The 19772-nt window shown below is 53.8% G+C and overlaps 1 protein-coding gene across 1 annotated transcript in view; it reads left to right on the forward strand.

Annotated features, from left to right (window-relative positions):
* Positions 1-980: 980 nt before the first annotated feature.
* Positions 981-19772, forward strand: part of SOGA1 (suppressor of glucose, autophagy associated 1) — an 82067-nt gene continuing 63275 nt past the window's right edge. Inside the window, 1 exon segment of the mRNA XM_038750157.1 lies at positions 981-1122. The gene's annotated coding sequence lies outside the window, so the exon portion shown is untranslated.

Genomic DNA, 19772 nt, shown 5'->3' on the forward strand with positions numbered 1-19772 from the left:
AGGGAAGAAAGGGGAATGGGAAGAAGGGAAGAAAGGGGAATGGGAAGAAGGGAAGGAAAGAAAGAAAGGGAGGAATGAGTGAAGGGAAGAGGGGGGAATGAGAAGGGAAGGGAAGGATGAGAGAAAGGGGAAGGATGGAGAGAAGGGAAGGAAAGAAGGGGGAGGATGAGAGAAGGGGGAAGGATGGAGAGAAGGGAAGGAAAGAAGGGGAAAGATGGAGAGAAGGGAAGGAAAGAAAGGGAGGAATGAAAGAAGGGAAGAAAAAGGGGACTGAGAGCAGGGAGGGGAAGCGGGGGGACGAGAGAAAGGAAGGGGAGAAGGAGGGGGGGGGCGAGGAGGAAGGCACGGTGTGGGAGGGACGGGGGCTCTGGGCCGCCTTTTGTTGGCGGGGCGCGGGGCGGGGACAGAAGCTGGGAAGGAAGGAAGGAAGGAAGGAAGGAGGGAGGGAGGAGGGTCCGAGGGGAAGGGGAAGGGGCGGTGGCGGCAGGAGGAGGAGGAGGGAGGTTTGGAAGCAGGGAGCAGCAGGCCGTTTTGGGATGGACGGGCCTGGGGCCGGAGCAGGCCCGGAGCCGGGCCGGAGGAAGAAGGCGTCCACCACGACGCCCCCCACCATGCCGACCAGCAGTAGTAGCAGCCGCGCCCCGTCCCCGGCCCGGCCCAAGGAGGCCCCGGCCTGGGGCTGGGCCCAGGGCCAGGGACAGGCCCAGGGCCAGGGCCAGGGCCAGGCCCGGAGGGGCGCGGGGACCCCGGGGTCCCCGGCCGGGGGTCCGGGCCCCCCGCGAAGGCCGGACCGGCGGGCCCGAGGGGCAGCCCCCACCGACAGCGGCTCGGAGGGCTCGGACGGGCCCCCCGACGAGCCCCGGGCCAAGGACGGCCGGGGGGCGGCCGGGCCCAACGGGGGGGGCGGGGGCCACCGGCAGCCTCAGCAGCAGCAGCAGCAGCAGCAGCAGCGGCGGCAGCAGCAGCAGCGTCAGCGGCAGCAGCGGCAGCGGCAGCAGCGGGCGGTTGCCCCTCAGCGGCTCCGGGGCCTTCTCCGACCTCACCGAGGACCTGCTGGACTGCGGGCCCGAAGCCTTCCTCAGGGAGCTGGAGGAGCTCCGGTCCGAGAACGATTATCTCAAGGTGAGGGACCGGGCCGGGGGCTCCGGGGGAACTGGGGTCCAGCCTGGCTGGTGGAGGTTGGGGGATCCAAGGGCCTGGGGTTTCCTGGGGAACTAGGGTCCAGGGGGTTGGAGAGGCCGGGGCATCCAAGGGGCTGGGGCTGGGCTCTCCAGGGGAATTAGGGTCCAGGGGTTCAGGAGGCTGGGGGATCCAAGAGGCTGGGGGATCCAAGGGCCTGGGGCCGCGGTCTCCAGGGGAACTAGAGTCCGGGGGCTCAGGAGGATGGGGGATCCAAGGAGCTGGGGTCTCCAGGGGAACTAGGGTCCAGGGGTTCGGGAGGCTGGGGGATCCAAGGGGCTGGGGTCTCCAGGGAAACTAGGGTCCAGGGGCTCAGGAGGCTGGGGGATCCAAGGGCCTGGGGCTGGGGTCTCCAGGGGAACTACAGTCCAGGGGCTCAGGAGGCTGGGGGATCCAAGGGCCTGGGGCTGGGGTCTCCAGGGGAACTAGGGTCAAGGGGCTCAGGAGGCTGGGGGATCCAAGGGCCTCGGGCCGGGGTCTCCAGGGGAACTAGGGCCCAGGGGCTCAGGAGGCTGGGAGATCCAAGGGCTTGGGACTGGGGTCTCCAGGAGAACTAGGGTCCAGGGGGTTGGAGAGGTCGGGGCATCCAGGGGCCTGGGGCTGGGGTCTCCAGGGGAACTAGGATCCAGAGGCTCAGGATGCTGGGAGATCCAAGGGCCTGGGGCCAGGGTCTCCTGGGGAACTAAGGTCCAGGGGCTCAGGAGGCTGGGAGATCCAAGAGCTTGGGACCGGGGTCTCCAGGGAAACTAGGGTCCAGGGGCTCAGGAGGCTGGGGAATCCAAGGGCCTGGGACTGGGGTCTCCAGGGAAACTAGGGTCCAGGGGGCTGGAGAGGCCGGGGCATCCAGGGGTCCAGCTCGGCCTGGGGAAGTCGGGGTCAGGGGGTCGTGGGGGCTGAGGGATCCAAGGGCCTGGGGCCGGGCTCTCCAGGGGAACTAGGGTCCAGGGGCTCAGGAGGCTAGGGGATCCAAGGGCCTGGGGCTGGGGTCTCCAGGGGAACTACGGTCCAGGGGCTCAGGAGGCTGGGGGATCCAAGGGCCTGGGGCTGGGGTCTCCAGGGGAACTATGGTCCAGGGGCTCAGGAGGCTGGGGGATCCAAGGGCCTGGGGCTGGGGTCTCCAGGGGAACTAGGGTCCAGGGGCTTGGAGAGGCCGGGGGATCCAGGGATCCAGCTCGGCCTGGGGAGGTAGGGGTAAGGGGGTCGTGGGGGCTGAGGGCTTCAAGGGCCTGGGGCTGGGGTCTCCAGGGGAACTACAGTCCAGGGGCTCAGGAGGCTGGGGGATCCAAGGGCCTGGGGCTGGGGTCTCCAGGAGAACTAGGGTCCACGGGGTTGGAGAGCCCGGGGCATCCAGGGGTCCAGCTTGGCCTGGGGAAGTAGGGGTCAGGGGGTCGTGGGGGCTGAGGGATTCAAGGGCCTGGGGCTGGGGTCTCCAGGGGAACTAGGGTCCAGGGGTTCAGGAGGCTGGGGGATCCAAAGGCCTGGGCCCGGGGTCTCCAGGGGAACTAGGGTCCAGGGGTTCAGGAGGCTGGGGGATCCAAAGGCCTGGGCCCGGGGTCTCCAGGGGAACTAGGGTCCAGGGGGTAGGAGAGGCCGGGAGACCCAGGGGTCCAGCTCGGCCTGGGGAGGTAGGGGTAAGGGGGTCGTGGGGGCTGAGGGATTCAAGGGCCTGGGGCTGGGGTCTCCAGAGGAACTGGGGTCCAGGGGGTCAGGAGGCCGGGAAATCCGGGGGTCCAGCTTGGCCGGTGGAGGTAGGGGCTAGGGGGGTGGTTAGGCTGGGGGATGTAGGGTTCAGGGGGCCAGTGGACGTAGTAATAATAATAATAATGATGGTATTTGTTAAGCGCTTACTATGTGCCAAGCACTGTTCTAATTGTCGGGGTAGATGCAGGGGAATCTGGTTGTCCCACGTGGGGCTCGTAGTTTTAATCCCCATTTTACAGATGAGGGAACTGAGGCCCAGAGAAGTGAAGTGACTTGCCCAAAGTCAAACAGCTGACAGTTGGCTTGCCCAAGTGGTGGAGCCGGGATTAGAACCCATGACCACTGACTCTCAAACCCGGGCTCTTTCCACTGAGCCACGCTGCTTGGGATCCAGGGGCCTGGGGTCTGCGGTGGCCGGGGTCCGGCTTGACCGGCCAAGCTAGGGTCCCCGGGGTCTGGATGGCTGGGGGAGCCAGGGTGTTGGAGACCGGGGCGGAATGGGTCCAGGGCGACCGGGGGAGCCGGGGTAATAATAGTAATTATTATGGTATTTGTTAAGCACTTACTGTGTGTCAGGCACTGTACTAATCGCTGGGGTGGATATGAACAAATTGGGTCACATGTAGTCCCTGTCCCACTTGGGGCTCACTGTCTCAACCCCCATTTTCCAGATGAGGGAACGGAGGCCTGGAGAAGTGAAGTGACTTGCCCAAGGTCACCCAGCAGACAAGTGGCAGGACCGGGATTAGAACCCATGACCTCCTGACTCCTAGTCCCGGGCTCTAGCTGCCACGCCGTGCTGCTTTTCATGTTGCTTAACGCGGATCCCATGGCCGGGGGGACCTCAAGACCCTGGAGGGAGCCAGGCCCCGAGGGTGGACCCCGGGAGTCCTGGGATTGGGGGCTGGGGAATCTGAGGGAGCCTGGAGGAAAAGGTGGAAGTCGCGGGGACCGGGGTGCAAGGGAGAGGGGACTCGGTGACCGGCGGCGGATTTTGGAAACTTAAGTGACCGCGAGCAGTGGATCGTTGAGGGCCCAGCAGGGTAAACTCGACAAAGTTTCCTTTTCCAGAAACCAGCCCTCTCCCTCCGGGATCCGGGGGCAAAATTTAGCATCCCCCCGAGCGGGCCAAAGTAGAGCCGGGATGGCGGGGTGGTCCTTGGGGGTCTGAGGGCAGCGGGGGCACCTCGGCCACGATCTAGCCTCTTGAACCTGGTTTGGGCTATCAGCCTGAGCCAGGGCCTCAGGAATCCCACCCCCACCATGGGGTCCCCTTCCAGGATGCCGTTGGCATGGCAACCGTAGGTGTCCCTCTGCGCCGGTGAAATCCGTGCCGCCCGGCCTGGGCGACGGGCTGGATTGCGTCTTACGTGGCTGGCATTTGATCCTGGAGTGGCATTGGGGCCACCCTGCCGAGGCCGGCACCTGGCATCTTCTGGGGTGCAGCTGGCTTCCCAGCAGGACCGGGCGGTGGAGATCTGTCTGCCCCATTCCGTGGCCCTCTGCCATTTCCCCCCCTTTCATTCATTCATTCAGTCGTATTTATTGAGCGCTTACTGTGTGCAGAGCACTGTACTAAGCGCTCTCCTGCCCTGCGGCAGGTGCCCACTGCGCCGCCCCGCTTGGCAGATGCCCAGGCCTGCCTTTCCCCCCAGCCTCTTTAAAACGCAGATCGTTGGTTCATTTGACGGTACTTGTTAAACGCCTAGAGGTGTCAAACGCCGTTCTAAGCGCTGGAGTTAGGTACAGGTTAATCAGGCCGGACACAGTCGCTCTGCCGCAGAGGGCTCACGGACTTAAGTAGGAGGGAGAACGGGTATTGAAGCCCCGTTTTACAGTTGAGGAAACTGAGGCACAGAGAAGTTAAGTGACTTGCCCAAAGTCGCACAGCAAGCAATTGGCAGAGCTGGAATTAGAACCCAGGTCCTCCCATGCCCGTGCTCTTTCCACTAGGCCAGGGTGCTTCTCTATGTGGGCTGCGGGAGAGCAATAATAATAATGATGGCATTTATTAAGCACTTACTATGTGCAAAGCTCTGTTCTAAGCGCTGGGCAGGTTACAAGGTGGTCGGGTTGTCCCACGGGGGGCTCACAGTCTTCATCCCCATTTTACAGATGAGGTAACTGAGGCACAGAGAAGTTAAGTCAGTAAGCGCTTGGTAGATACGATTGAATGAAAGAATGAGAAGCGGCGTGGCTCAGTGGTAAGAGCCCGGGCTTTGAAGTCAGGGGTCAGGGGTTCAGGTCCTGGCTCCGTCAATTGTCAGCTGTGTGACTTTGGGCAAGTCACTATACTTCTCTGTGCCTCAGTTACCTCATCTGTAAAATGGGGATTAAGACTGTGAGCCCCCCGGGGGACAACCTTATCACCCTGTAACCTTCCCAGTGCTTTGCACGTAGTAAGCGCTTAATAAATGCCATCATTATTATTACAACCTGATCACCTTGTAACCTCCCCAGTGCTTGGAACAGTGCTTTGCACATAGTAAGTGCTTAATAAATGCCATCATTATTATTATTATTGACTTGCCCAAAGTCACACAGCTGACAGTTGGCGGAGCTGGGATTTGAACCCATGACCTCTGACTCCAAAGCCCGGGCTCTTTCCACTGAACCACGCTGCTTCTCAAGAAGTAGACCTCTTCGGGTACCTTTACCCTTTATCAGCGCTTAGAACAGTGCTTTGCACATAGTAAGCGCTTAATAATAATAATGGTATTTATTAAGCGCTTACTATGTGCCAAGCACTGTTCTAAGCGCTGGGATGGTTACAAGGTGATTAGGTTGTCCCACATGGGGCTCACAGTCTTAATCCCCATTTTACAGATGAGGTCACTGAGGCACAGAGAAGTTAAGTGACTTGCCCAAAGTCACACAGCTGACAGTTGGCGGAGCTGGGATAAATGCTGGGATAAATGCCATCGTCATCATCATCCCTTTTAGACACAGTCTTTTAGACTGTGAGCCCACTGTTGGGTAGGGACTGTCTCTATATGTTGCCAATCTGTACTTCCCAAGCGCTTGGTACAGTGCTCTGCACACAGTAAGCGCTCAATAAATTCGATTGATGATGATGATGATCCCTGCAGTCCTGAACACTGCGGCGCTCGTAAAGTGCTCGCTTTGTGCTCTGCAGAGTCCTAGAGTCTCTAGAGGCAAGATCATCGGTTCGAACACAGCCCCCGTCCCACATGGGGCTCCACGTCCAACGGGGAGGGAGAACCGATATTGAAGCAAGCGCTTAGTACAGTGCTCTGCACATAGTAAGCGCTCAATAAATACGATTGATTGATTGAATCCCGATTTTACGGGAGAGAAAACGGAGGCACGGTGAAGTGACTCACCCAAGGTCCCACGGCAGACGAGCGGCAGAATTAGAACCCGAGTCCTCTGAATCCCAGGCCCCGGGCTCTTTCCACCAGGCCGTGCTGCTTCCTGAATGGGCTCATTCATCCGCCGTCACTGGCCGGAGGCCAGGGATCGTTGGGAACAGGCCGGGATGTTCCATTTGTTCATTCCCTCATCCTCTGGCACAGACTGGGTGCCTCCTGCGGACGAAACCCTGTGCTAAGCGCTGGGAAGAGGACAGGAGAGGGTAAATAATAATAGTAATGATCAATCAATCAATCAATGGTATTTATTGAGCGCTTACTGTATGCAGAGCACTGGACTAAGCGCTTGGGAAGTACAAGTTGGCAACATACAGAGACGGTCCCTACCCAAAAGTGGGCTCATAATAATAATAATAATAATAATGATCAATCAATCAATCGTATTTAAAGAGCGCTTACTGTGTGCAGAGCACTGGACTAAGCGCTTGGGAAGTACAAGTTGGCAACATATAGAGACGGTCCCTACCCAACAGTGGGCTCATAATAATAATAATGATAATAATGATGGTATTTGTTAAGCGCTTACTATGTGCAAAGCACTGTTCTAAGCGCTGGGGGGATACAAGGTGATCAGGATGTCCCATGGGGGGCTCACAGCCTTCATCCCCATTTTACAGATGAGGTAACTGAGGCACAGAGAAGTGAAGTGACCTGCCCAAAGTCACAGAGCTGACAGTTGGTGGAGCCGGGATTTGAACCCATGACTTCTGACTCCCAAGCCCATGCCCTTTCCACTGAGCCACGCTGCTTCTTCTCATAGTCTAGAAGGAGGAGACAGAGAACAAAAGCAAACATATTAACAAAATAAATTAAATAGAATAGATATGTACGAGTAAAATAAATAAAATAAGTAAATAAATAGAGTAATAAATATGTACAAACATATATACATGTATACAGGATGGCATTTATTAAGCGCTTACTATATGCAAAGCACTGTTCTAAGCACTGGGGAGGTTACAAGGTTGTCCCACGGGGGGGCTCACATTAATCCCCATTTTCCAGATGAGGTCACTGAGGCCCAGAGGAGCGAAGTGACTTGCCCAAAGTCACAGTAAGCGCTCAATAAATACGATTGAATGAATGAATGAATGAATGAAAAGTGGCGGAGCCGAGATTTGAACCCATGACCTCTGACTCCCAAGCCCGGGCTCCATCCACTGAGCCACGCTGCTTCTCTCAGTCCCGAGCTCCACCCTAGGAGGTTAGCGAAAGGCACGAGGGGAAGGGTAAACCGAGTCAACAGGTTACAACTCAATCGATGAGCCCACTGTTGGGAGGGACTGTCTCTATATGTTGCCAACTTATACTTCCCAAGCGCTTAGTACAGTGCTCTGCACACAGTAAGAGCTCAATAAATACGATTGATGATGATGATGGTATTTGTTGAGTGCCTACATTGTGCGGAGCACTTTACTAAGTGCTTGGGAGACTCCAGTCGAGTTAAAAGATGCTATCGCTGCCCTTAAAGAACTTATAATCTCCTGGGCGCAGAGCGCTGCACTAAGCGCCCGAAATGATCATAATAATAATAATAATAATGATGGCATTTATTAAGCGCTTACTATGTGCAAAGCACTGTTCTAAGCGCTGGGGAGGTTACAAGGTGATCAGGTTGTCCCACGTGAGGCTCGCCGTCTTTATCCCCATTTTCTAGATGAGGGAACTGAGGCCCAGAGAAGTGACGTGACTGGCCCAAAGTCACCCAGCTGACAAGTGGCGGAGCCGGGATTTGAACCCATGACCTCTGACTCAAAAGCCCATGCTCTTTCCATTGAGCCACGCTGCTTCTCTAAAGAAGCATCTAAAGAAGATTCAGATGCCCGAAAGCATCACCCTACCAATCAATCGGTGGTTTTGATAGAGCACTTACTATGCGCAGAGCACTGTCCTAAGCGCTTGGGAGAGTCCAGTATGACAGAGTTAGTAGCCAGTTGCCCCGCCCGCAACGAGCTGGCAGTCTAGAGGAAGCTTGCAATTAGAGAAGCAGCGTGGCTCAGTGGAAAGAGCCCGGGCTTTGGAGTCAGAGGTCATGGGTTCGAATTCCGGCTCCGCCACATGTCTGCTGTGTGACCTTGGGCAAGTCACTTAACTTCTCGGAGCCTCAGTTACTTGATCAGAAAAACGGGGATGAAGACTGTGAGCTCCACGGGGGACAACCTGATCACCTCGTATCCCACCCGCAGTGCTTAGAACAGTGCTTTGCACATAGTAAGCGCTTAACAAATGCCATCATTATTATTATTCTTATTACAATCCATCAGTAGTATGGCTCAGGAGAAAGAGCCTGGGCTTTGGAGTCAGAGGCCATGGGTTCAAATCCCGGCTCCGCCAATTGTCAGCTGTGTGACTTTCGGCAAGTCACTTAACTTCTCTGGGCCTCAGTGACCTCATCTGTAAAATAGGAATTAAGACTGTGAGCCCCCCGTGGGACAACCCAATCACCTTTTAACCTCCCCAGCGCTTAGAACAGTGCTTTGCACATAGTAAGCGCTTAATAAATGCCATTATTATTATTATTATTATTATTATTATTCTAATCCCAGCTCCGCTGCTTGTCTGCTGTGTGACTTTGGGAAAGTCACTTAACTTCTCTGGGCCTCAGTGACCTCATCTGGAAAATGGGAATTAAGACCGTGAGCTCCCCCGTGGGACAACCCGATCACCTTGTAACCTCCCCAGCGCTTAGAACAGTGCTTTACACATAGTACGTGCTTAATAAGTGCTATCATTATTATTATTATTTTATTATTATTATTACTGAGCACCTGTTGTGCGCAGAACACTATATTAAGCGCTTGGGAGAGTCTTATGTTGCCAGCTTGGACTTCCCAAGCGCTTAGTACAGTGCTCTGCACACAGTAAGCGCTCAATAAATACGATTGATGATGATGATAATATACTAGAGTTGGTAGACAGGTTCCCTGCCCACCGTAATCTGATGGTCTAGAGGAAGCTTACAGTCCTTCAGCACTATTTACTGAGAAGCAGCAGTGGCTCAGTAGGAAAGAGCCCGGGCTTTGGAGTCAGAGGTCATGGGTTCAAATCCCTGCTCCACCAATTGTCAGCTGTGTGACTTTGGGCAAGTCTCTGTGCCTCAGTTCCCTCGTCTGTCAAATGGGGATGAAGACTGTGAGCCCTCTGTGGGACAACCTGATCACCTTGTAACCTCCCCACCGCTTAGAACAGTACTTTGCACATAGTAAGCGCTTAATAAATATTATTATTATTATTTACTGAGCACCCGTTGTGTGCAGAGAACTGTACTAAGCGCTTGGGAGGGGAGCGGAGCATGCAGCGTGGCTGAAGGAGCAGCTTGAGACCTTCTCTGGCCGCTCGGCGGGGCTGGCCGGAGTCCACAACAGCCCAATCTTCCCAAGGTCCTCAGATTTGGGGCCCCCCGACCATCCCGGCCCCCCGGGATGGGGAGCGAGCAGGGGTGGTGGCCCCGCTGGCCGGACTTCTGGCCGGGTGAGCTGTCTATATGTATATATGTTTGTACATATTTATTACTCTATTTATTTATTTTACTTGTACATATCTATTCTATTTTGTTAGTACGTTTGGTTTTGTCTCCCCCTTTTAGACTGTGAGCCCACTGTTGGGTAGGGACTGTCTCTATATGTTGCCAATTTGGACTTCCCAAGCGCTTAGTAAGCACACAGTAAGCGTTCAATAAATACGATTGATGATGATGATGAGGACACGCCCTGGGCAGCTGCCACGGTCCACGAGGTCAGCGGCGGGCACGGGCCCGAGCGCCGGGCCACGGCGGTGGAACGGAGCTGGCGGGGACTTGGCCGGGCAGCGGGGACGTTGTGGGCGACGGCCTGGTCGCCCACACCCCGGGGGCAGTGCCAACCTCCTCGGTGGCTTGGCCGTCTCCCCTCATGTGTCTGTCCCCAACCCCGCTCTCCCCTTACGCTTTTCATTCATTCAGTCGTATTTATTGAGCGCTCACTGTGTGCAGAGCACTGGACTAAAGTACAAGTTGGTAACATCTAGAGACGGCCCCTACCCAACAGCGGGCTCACAGTCTAGAAGGGGGAGACAGACAACGAAACGAAACGTATTAACAAAATAAATATGTACAAATAAAATAAATAGAGTAATAAATACGTACAAACATATATACAGGGGCTGTAGGGAGGGGAAGGAGGTAAAGCGGGGGGGATGGGGAGAGGAAGAGGGGGCTGAGTGTGGGAAGGCCTCCCGGAGGAGGTGAGCTCTCAGTAGGGCTTTGAAGGGAGGAAGAGAGCCAGCTTGGCGGATGTGGGGAAGCAGCGTGGCTCAGTGGAAAGAGCCCGGGCTTTGGAGTCAGAGGTCATGGGTTCGATTCCCGGCTCCGCCACGTCTGCTGTGTGACCTTGGGCAAGTCACTTCACTTCTCTGAGCCTCAGTTCTCTCAACTGTAAAATGGGAATTACGACTGTGAGCCCCACGTGTATCCCCCCAGCGCTTAGAACAGTTCTTTGCACATAGTAAGTGCTTAACAAATGCCATTATTATTATTACTATTATGTGCGGAGGGAGGGCGTTCCGGGCCAGGGGGAGGACGTGGGCCGGGGGTTGACGGCGGGACGGGTGAGAACGAGGCCCGGTGAGGAGGTGAGTGGCGACAGGAGCGGAGGGTGCGGGCTGCGATGGAGAAGGACAGAAGGGAGGGGAGGTAGGAGGGGGCCAGGGGATGGATGGATGGACAGCCTGGAAGCCCAGAGTGAGATATTTTTGCCTGATGCGATGCTTTTAGATCGTGAGTCCCTTGAGGCGAGGGACCGATGGCTACTTCTCACCGGAGCTTAGGCCAAGAAGCAGTGCGGCCTAGTGGGTAGAGCCCGGGCCCGGGATCCAGAAGAATATTCATTCAGTCGTGTTTATTGAGCACTTACTGTGTGCAGTGCACTGTACTAAGCGCTTGGAAAGTACAATTCGGCATCACATAAAGACGGTCCCCTACCCGACAATGGGCTCACGGTCTAGAAGCAGCGTGGCTCAGTGGAAAGAGCCCGGGCTTGGGAGTCAGAGGTCATGGGTTCTAATCCCAGCTCTGCCAACGGTCAGCTGGCTGACTTTGGACAAGTCACTTCACTTCTCTGTGCCTCAGTTCCCTCATCTGTAAAATGGGGATGAAGACCGTGAGCCCCCCGTGGGACAACCTGATCACCTTGTATCCTCCCCAGCGCTTAGAACAGTGCTTGGCACATAGTAAGCGCTTAACAAATGCCATCATTATTATTATTAGAAGGATATCCAAGTGACTTGTGTGGCCTTGGGCAAATCACCTCTCTGAGCTTCGGTTTCCTCGTCTGTAAAATGGGGGTTCAATCCCTGTTCTCCATCCCCCTTAGACTGTGAACTCCATGTAGGACAGGGACTGTGTCCAACCTGATGATCTTGTATCTACCCCCAGTGCTTAATACAGTGCTTGGCACCCAGTAAGTGACTCCTGAAATGATGGTGATGAGGATTATTACTATTATCAATAATAATAATCTCTTACTATTAATTATTGTTATTATTTCCCATCCTTTGAAGTCTCTGTTGCCTAGCCCTGTCCCCTAAGCTCACCACATCTCCCTGAAGGACTGAACCCCGGTGTCTAGAGGTCTAGAGCCTGGGATTGAAGCTTTTCGGGGGGCTTAGGGCCCGGGGTCGGAGCTTTTCAGAGGTCTAGAGATTGGGTCAGAGCTGTTCAGAGACCTAGACCCCCACAGTAAGAATTGTTCGGATGCCTAGGGCCTGGGGTCAGAGTTGTTCAGAGGCGTAGAGTCCAGAGTCAGAGCTTTTTGGGGGCTTAGGGCCAGGGTCGGAGTCTTTCAGGGCCCAGAGCTCAGGTTGAAGCTGTTTGGAGGCCCGGAGCCCAGGGTCGGAGCTATTCAGAGGCCTAGGAGCCCCAGATCAGAGCGTTTGGAGACCTAAGGACCGGGGTCGGAGTTGTTCGGGGGCCTGGAGCCTGGGGTCGGAGTTGTTCAGAGGCCTAGGAGCCCCAGGTCAGAGCGTTTGGAGATTAAGGAGCCCCAGGTCAGAGCGTTTGGAGACTTAAGGCCCGGGTTTGGAGTTGTTTGGGGGCCTGGAGCCCAAGGTCGGAGCTGTTCAGAGGCCTAGGGCCCAGGGTCGGAGCAGTTGGGAGACCTAGGGCCCTGGATCGAAGTTGTTCGGAGGCCTGGGGCCCGGGGTCGGAGTTGTTTGGAGGCCTTGAGTCTGGGGATGGAGCTCTTTGAGGGCCTAGTGACCAGGATCGGAGCTTTTTAGGAGCCGAGAGCCCAGGGTTGGAGTTGTTCAGAGGCCTGGAGCCCGGGATCGGAGTTGTTCAGAGGCCTAGAGTACAGAGTTGGAGCTGTTTGGGGGCCTAGGGCCAGGATCGGAGCTTTTCAGGGCCCAGAGCTCAGAGTCGAAGTTGTTTGGAGATCTGGAGCCTGGGGTTGGAGCTATTCAGAGGCCTAGGAGCCCCAGGTCAGAGCGTTTGGAGACCTAATGCCCTGGTTTGGAGTTGTTTGGGGGCCTGGAGCCCGAGGTCAGAGCTGTTCAGAGGCCTAGGGCCCAGGGTCGGAGCAGTTGGGAGACCTAGGGCCCCGGATCGAAGTTGTTCAGAGGCCTGGGGCCCGGGGTCGGAGTTGTTCGGAGACCTTGAGTCTGGGGACAGAGCTCTTTGGGGGACTAGTGTCCAGGATCGGCACTTTTTAGGAGCCCAGAGCCCGGGGTTGGAGCTGTTCAGAGGCCTGGAGCCTGGGGTCAGAGTTGTTCAGAGGCCTAGAATACAGAGTCGGAGCTGTTTGGGGGCCTAGGGCCAGGATCGGAGCTTTTCAGGGCCAGAGCTCAGAGTCGAAGCTGTTTGGAGGCCTGGAGCCTGGGGTTGGAGCTATTCAGAGGCCTAGGAGCCCCAGGTCAGAGCGTTTGGAGACCTAAGGCCCGGGTTTGGGGTTGTTTGGGAGCCTGGAGCCCAAGTTCAGAGCTGTTCAGAGGCCTAGGGCCCAGGGTCGGAGCAGTTGGGATACCTAGGGCCCTGGATCGAAGTTGTTCGGAGGCCTTGGGCCCGGGGTCGGAGTTGTTCGGAGGCCTTGAGTCTGGGGATGGAGCTCTTTGGGGGCCTAGTGATAAGGATCGGAGCTTTTAAGGAGCCCAGAGCCTGGGGTCGGAGCTGTTCAGAGGCCTGGAGCCCGGGGTCGGAGTTGTTCAGAGGCCTAGAGTCTGGGGTCGGAGCTGTTCGGGGCCCTAGGGCCCAGGGTTGGAGCTGTTTGGGGCCCTAGGACCCGGGATTGGAGTTGTTCAGAGGCCTAGAGTCTGAGGTCGGAGCTGTTTGGGGGTCTCGGGGGTCGGAGATTTGGGGGGGGCCTAGGCCCGGGGGTTGGAAACTTTTGGGAGCCCGGAGTCCAGGGTCAGAGTTGTCCAGGGACCCAGAGCCGAGGTCACAACTACAGGGTCCACATTCAGAGGCCGGAAGCAGGATCCGCCTCCCGTTCCAAGCCCTTCTTCCGCTTTCTGGGAAACCCACTGGGAAACCTGGCCGATTGGACCACCTGTCACCCTGAAACCCGGCTGATTGGACAATCTGTCACCCCGAAACCCGCTGATTGACCAATCTGTCACCTCGAAACCCGACTGATTGGACAATCTGTCACCTCGAAACCCGACTGATCGGACAATCTGTCACCAGGGAACCCGGCTGATTGACAAGGGGCCGTTCCCCCGGGCAAGGTGGGAACTGGATCAAATCCAGGGAAGCAGCCTGGGTGTCGGGAAGACCTGGGTTCTAATTCCGGCTCCACCACCTGTCTGCTGTGTGACTTTGGGCGAATCACTTGACTTCTCTGGGCCTCAGTTCCCTCATCTATAAAACGGGGATTAAAACGGTGAACCCCCTGTGGGACATGAACCGTGTCCAACCTGATTAGCTTGTTTCTATCCCAGGCCTCAACAAATACTATTTTTTTAAAAAAAGGTACAAGATGATCAAGGTGGAATTGTACTTCCCATGCACTTAGTACAGTGCTCTGTACGCAGTAAGCGCCCAATAAATGTGATTGAATGAATGAATGAATGACATTGGCCCTGTCCCACCTGGGGCTCCCAGCCTAAGGGGAGAGAGAATATTCATTCATTCATTCAATCGTATTTATTGAGCGGTTACTGTGTGCAGAGCACTGTACTAAGCACTTGGGAAATACAAGTTGGCAACATATGGAGACGGTCCCTACCCAACAACGGGCTCACAGGCTAGAAGGGGGAGACAGACAACAAAACAAAACATGGAGGCAGGTGTCCAAATCGCCAGAACAAATAGAATTAAAGCTATATGCACAGAATAGGTAATCAGTCATTCAGTTGTATTTATTGAGTGCTCACTGTGTGCAGAGCACTGTACTAAGCGCTTGGAAAGTACAATTTGGCAACAGGTACAGTCACTACCCATCAACAGACTCACAGTCTAGAAGGGGGAGACAGACAACAAAACAAAACAAATATACAGGTCTCAATACCATCAAAATGGATAAATAGAATCATAGCTATACACACATCATTAATAATAATAATAATAATGATGGCATTTATTAAGCACTTACTACGTGCAAAGCACTGTTCTAAGTGCTGGGGTGGTTACAAGGTGATCGGGTTGTCCCATGGGGGGCTCACAGTTTTAACCCCCATTTTCCAGATGAGGGAACTGAGGCCCAGAGAAGTGAAATGACTTGCCCAAAGTCACACAGCTGACAGTTGGCGGAGCCGGGATTTGAACCCATGACCTCTGACTCCCAAGCCCGGGCTCTTTCCACTGAGCCACGCTGCTTCTCATCATTAATAAAATAAGTAGCGTAATAAATATGTACAAATATAAACAAGTGTTGTGGGGAGGGGAAATCTCCATATTACAGAGGAGGAAACTGAAGCCCCAGAAGTGAATTGGCGGAGCGGGGATTTGAACCCGTGACCTCTGACTCCCAAGCCCGGGCTCTTTCCACTGAGCCACGCTGCTTCTCATCATTAATAAAATAAGTAGCGTAATAAATATGTACAAATATAAACAAGTGTTGTGGGGAGGGGAAATCTCCATATTACAGAGGAGGAAACTGAAGCCCCCAGAAGTGAATTGGCAGAGCGGGGATTTGAACCCGTGACCTCTGACTCCAAAGCCCGGGCTCTTTCCACTGAGCCACGCTGCTTCTCCTCATTAATAAAATCAGTAGAGTAATAAATATGTACAAATATTAACAAGTGCACATAGTAAGCGCTCAATAAATACGATTGATGATGATGATGATGAAGTGTTGTGGGGCGGGGAAGTCTCCATTTTACAGAGGAGGAGACTGAAGTCCTCAGAAGTAAAGTGACTTGCCCAAAGTCCCGCAGAAGGCATGAAAACCAGGTCCTTCTAGACTGGAAGCTTGTTGTGAGCAGGGAATGTGTCTGGTTATTTTTCTATCGTCCTCTCCCAAGCGTTTAGTACAGTGCTGTGCACACAAGAAGTGCTCAGTCAATACTACCGACTGACCGACTGACCGGTCCTCTGACTCGCAGGCCCGGGCTCCATCCCCTATTCATTCATTCATTCATTCATTCAATCGTATTTATTGAGCACTTACTGTGTGCAGAGCACTGTACTAAGCGCTTGGGAAGTCCAAGTCGGCAACATATAGAGACGGTCTCTACCCTACAACGGGCTCACAGTCTAGAAGGGGGAGACGGACAACAAAACAAAACATGTGGACAGGTGTTAAGTCGTCAGAACAAATAGGATTAAAGCTAAATGCATTTAGTCATTTTGTCATTAACAGTTTTGTCATTAACTATTAACTATTGTCATTAACTATTTTGTCATTAACAAAATAAATAGAATAGTAAATATGTACAAGGCCTCAGAGAAGTGAAGTGATTTGCCCGAAGGCCCACAGCAGGCAAGTGTGAAGCAGCGTGGCTCAGTGGAAAGAGCCCGGGCTTTGGAGTCAGAGGTCATGGGTTCAAATCCCCGTTCCGCCGACTGTCAGCTGGGTGACTTTGGGCGAGTCACTTCACTTCTCTGGACTTCAGTTACCTCATCTGTAAAAATGGGGATTAAAACTGTGAGCCCCCCGTGGGACAACCTGCTCACCTTGTAACCTCCCCAGCGATTTGAACAGTGCTTTGCACATAGTAAGCACTTAAATACCATTATTTATTTATTTATTTTACTTGTGCATATCTATTCTACTTATTTTATTTTGTTAGTATGGTTTTGTTCTCTGTCTCCCCATTTAAGACTGTGAGCCCACTGTTGGGTAGGGACTGTCTCTCTATGTTGCCAACTTGGACTTCCCAAGCGCTTAGTACAGTGCTCTGCGCACAGTAAGCGCTCAATAAATACGATTGATTGCTTTGCACATAGTAAGCACTTAAATACCATCATTCTTATTATTATTATTATTACGTGGTGGAGCTGGGATGAGAACCCAGGTTCTCTGATTCCAAATGTTCGCCAATTCTCCGCCAGTTGTCGGCCGGGTGACTTTGGGCGAGTCACTTCACTTCTCTGAGCCTCAGTTCCCTCATCTGTAAAAGGGGGATTAAGACTGTGAGCCCCACGTGGGACAACAGTGATTACCTTGTAACCTCCCCGGTGCTTAGAACGGCGCTTTGCACATAGTAAGCGCTTAATAAATGCCGTTATTATTATTATTATTATTATTATTCCCAGGCCTGACTGTAGGCCGCCGAGCCGCTGCGGGTGTGTGTGTGTCTTTCTTGGCAGGCCTTTGGTCCCCGCGGGGCCCCGGGCAGGCTCTGGGCGGGCCGCCCGTTGGAGTATTAGCTGCCAGAAGAACAGGTGACGCCCCTGCGGAGGGCTGCCAGGTGCCAAGGAGCCCGGGGGCACACATACAGCAGAGGGTGCGGCCGAGGGAGAGACGCCCACGCGGGGCCCAAAGTCTGCAGCCGTCGGATCCGGGGCCCTCGCCTGCCCGTGCCCGCTCGCCCCACTGCCCCTGGCGATAACGGGGCTCTCTGAGTGATGCCCGCCAGGGCGGGCACCGTGGGTGACCCCTGGCACCAGGTGCACCCCTCTTCCGCTCCGAGCAGAACAGGTCCTGGCAGTCACACTGCCGGTGGGGCAGGAGTGCTAGACCCATTTCTCAGAAACGTCCTTTTTTGTGGTTTTTGTGCCAATCAATCAATCAATTATATTTACTATGTGCAGAGCACTGGACTAAGCGCTTGGGAAGTACAAGTTGGCAACATACCATCATCAATCGTATTTATTGAGCACTTACTATGTGCAGAGCACTGTACCAAGCGCTTGGGAAGTACAAGTTGGCCACATATAGGGACAGTCCCTACCCAACAGTGGGCTCACAGTCTAGAAGGGTGTACTAAGCGCTGGGGGTAGCCACGAGTTAATCAGGTTGGGTGCAAGCCCTGTCCCACATGGGGCTCACGGTCTTCCTCCCCATTTTGCAGATGAGGGAACCGAGGCACGGAGAAATGAAGCGACTGGCCCGCGGTCCCACGGCGGACTAGTGGCGGAGCCGGGATTAGAACCCAGGTCCTTCCGATTCCCAGGCTTGGGCTCCAGCCACTGGGCAACACTGCCTCTCTACCTTTGGTCACAGAGATGGGGGTGGGTATAGGCGTGGGCTGAATGCATAAGAGGCGTAGGTTATTTACGCATTCGTAATTGATTTGTGCTTTTACTTGTAATCGACTTGTACTTCCCAAGCACTTAGTACAGTGCTCTGCACACAGTTAAGCGCTCAATAAATACGATTGATTGATTTGTGTATCTGTAAATTTATCTATGCATCCATAATTTATGTACGTATAATAATGATGGCATTTATTAAGCGCCTACAATGTGCAAAGCACTGTTCTAAGCGCTGGCACTGTTCTAAGTGCTGATCTATAATGTGTATTTCTACGCCCGTAACTGATATAGCTATAATTTATAATAATAATAATAATAATAATGGTATTTGTTAAGCGCTTACTATGTGCAAAGCAATCAATCAATCAATCAATTGTATTTATTGAGCGCTTACTGTGTGCAGAGCACTGGACTAAGCGCTTGGGAAGTCCAAGGTGGCAACATCTAGAGACAGTCCCTACCCAACAGTGGGCTCACAGTCTAAAAGGGGGAGACAGAACAAAACCAAACATACTAACAAAATAAAATAAATAGAAATAAGAAGCACTGTTCTAAGCACTGGCGAAGTTACAAGGTGATCTGGTTGTCCCACGGGGGACTCACAGTTTTAATCCCCATTTTACAGATGAGGTCACTGAGGCCCAGAGAAGTGAGGTGACTTGCCCAAAGTCACCCAGCTGACAGTTGGTGGAGTCGAGATTTGAACCCATGACCTCTGACTCCAAAGCCCGGGCTCTTTCCACTGAGCCGCGCTGCTTATCGGCTATCCATAATTTATTTATTTATTAATGTCCGTCTAGCCCTCAAGACTGTCAGCTCCTTGCGGGCAGGGAACACGTCTACTGTTGTACTGGACTCTCCCAAGTGCTGAGTTCAGTGCTCTGCACACAGTAAGTGCTCAATAAACCCGATCGATTGATGGGCTTTTCTCCGCCAGTTTGTGCTGAGCTGCCCCAGTTTAGCCAAGGCGGAGGGTGGGATTAGAGGTCAGAGGTCAGAGGTCAGGTCATTGAGGCCCCCAACCCCTGCCCCGTTACCCCCAATCGTCCCGGCCAGCCCCCCATTCCCTCCGGACCCCAACAGAGAGCGGTCCTCACTGCACCCGGGACCCAACTCTGTTTAGAACAGTGCTTCTCACATAGTAAGCGCTTAACAAATACCATCATAATTATTATTATTTAGTCATCAGCTGGGCCCCGGCTTTGATTGACTTCATCGTCGTTATCGCCAGTGGTATTTACTGAGCGCTTACTTTGATTCATTCATTGTCAATCATATTTATTGAGCACTCACCCTGTGCAGAGCACTCTGCTGAGTGATTGGGATAGTACAATACGGCAGTAAACAGACACATTCCCTGCCCACGATGAGCGTACGGCCTAAGGGGCCTTCCCAGACTGAGCCCCTTCCTTCCACTCCCCCTCGTGCCCCTCTCCATCCCCCCATCTTACCTCCTTCCCTTCCCCACAGCACCTGTATATATGTTTGTACATATTTATTACTCTATTTATTTATTTTACCTGTACATATCTATTCTATTTATATTATTTTGTTAGTAGGTTTGGTTTTGTTCTCTGTCACCCCCTTTTAGACTGTGAGCCCACTGTTGGGTAGGGACTGTCTCTATATGTTGCCAACTTGGACTTCCCAAGCGCTTAGTCCAGTGCTCTGCACACAGTAAACGCTCAATAAATACGATTGATTGATTGATTGATTCCCAAGCGCTTAGTACGGTGCTCTGCACACAGTAAGCGCTCAATAAATACGATTGATTGATTGATTGATTGACTTACTATGTTGCCAACTTGTACTTTGTTCTCTGTCTCCCCCTTTTAGACTGTGAGCCTACTGTTGGGTAGGGACCGTCTCTATATGTTGCCAACTTGGACTTC

Source organism: Tachyglossus aculeatus, chromosome 8, assembly GCF_015852505.1.
Source record: "Tachyglossus aculeatus isolate mTacAcu1 chromosome 8, mTacAcu1.pri, whole genome shotgun sequence".
Lineage (NCBI taxonomy): Eukaryota > Metazoa > Chordata > Mammalia > Monotremata > Tachyglossidae > Tachyglossus > Tachyglossus aculeatus.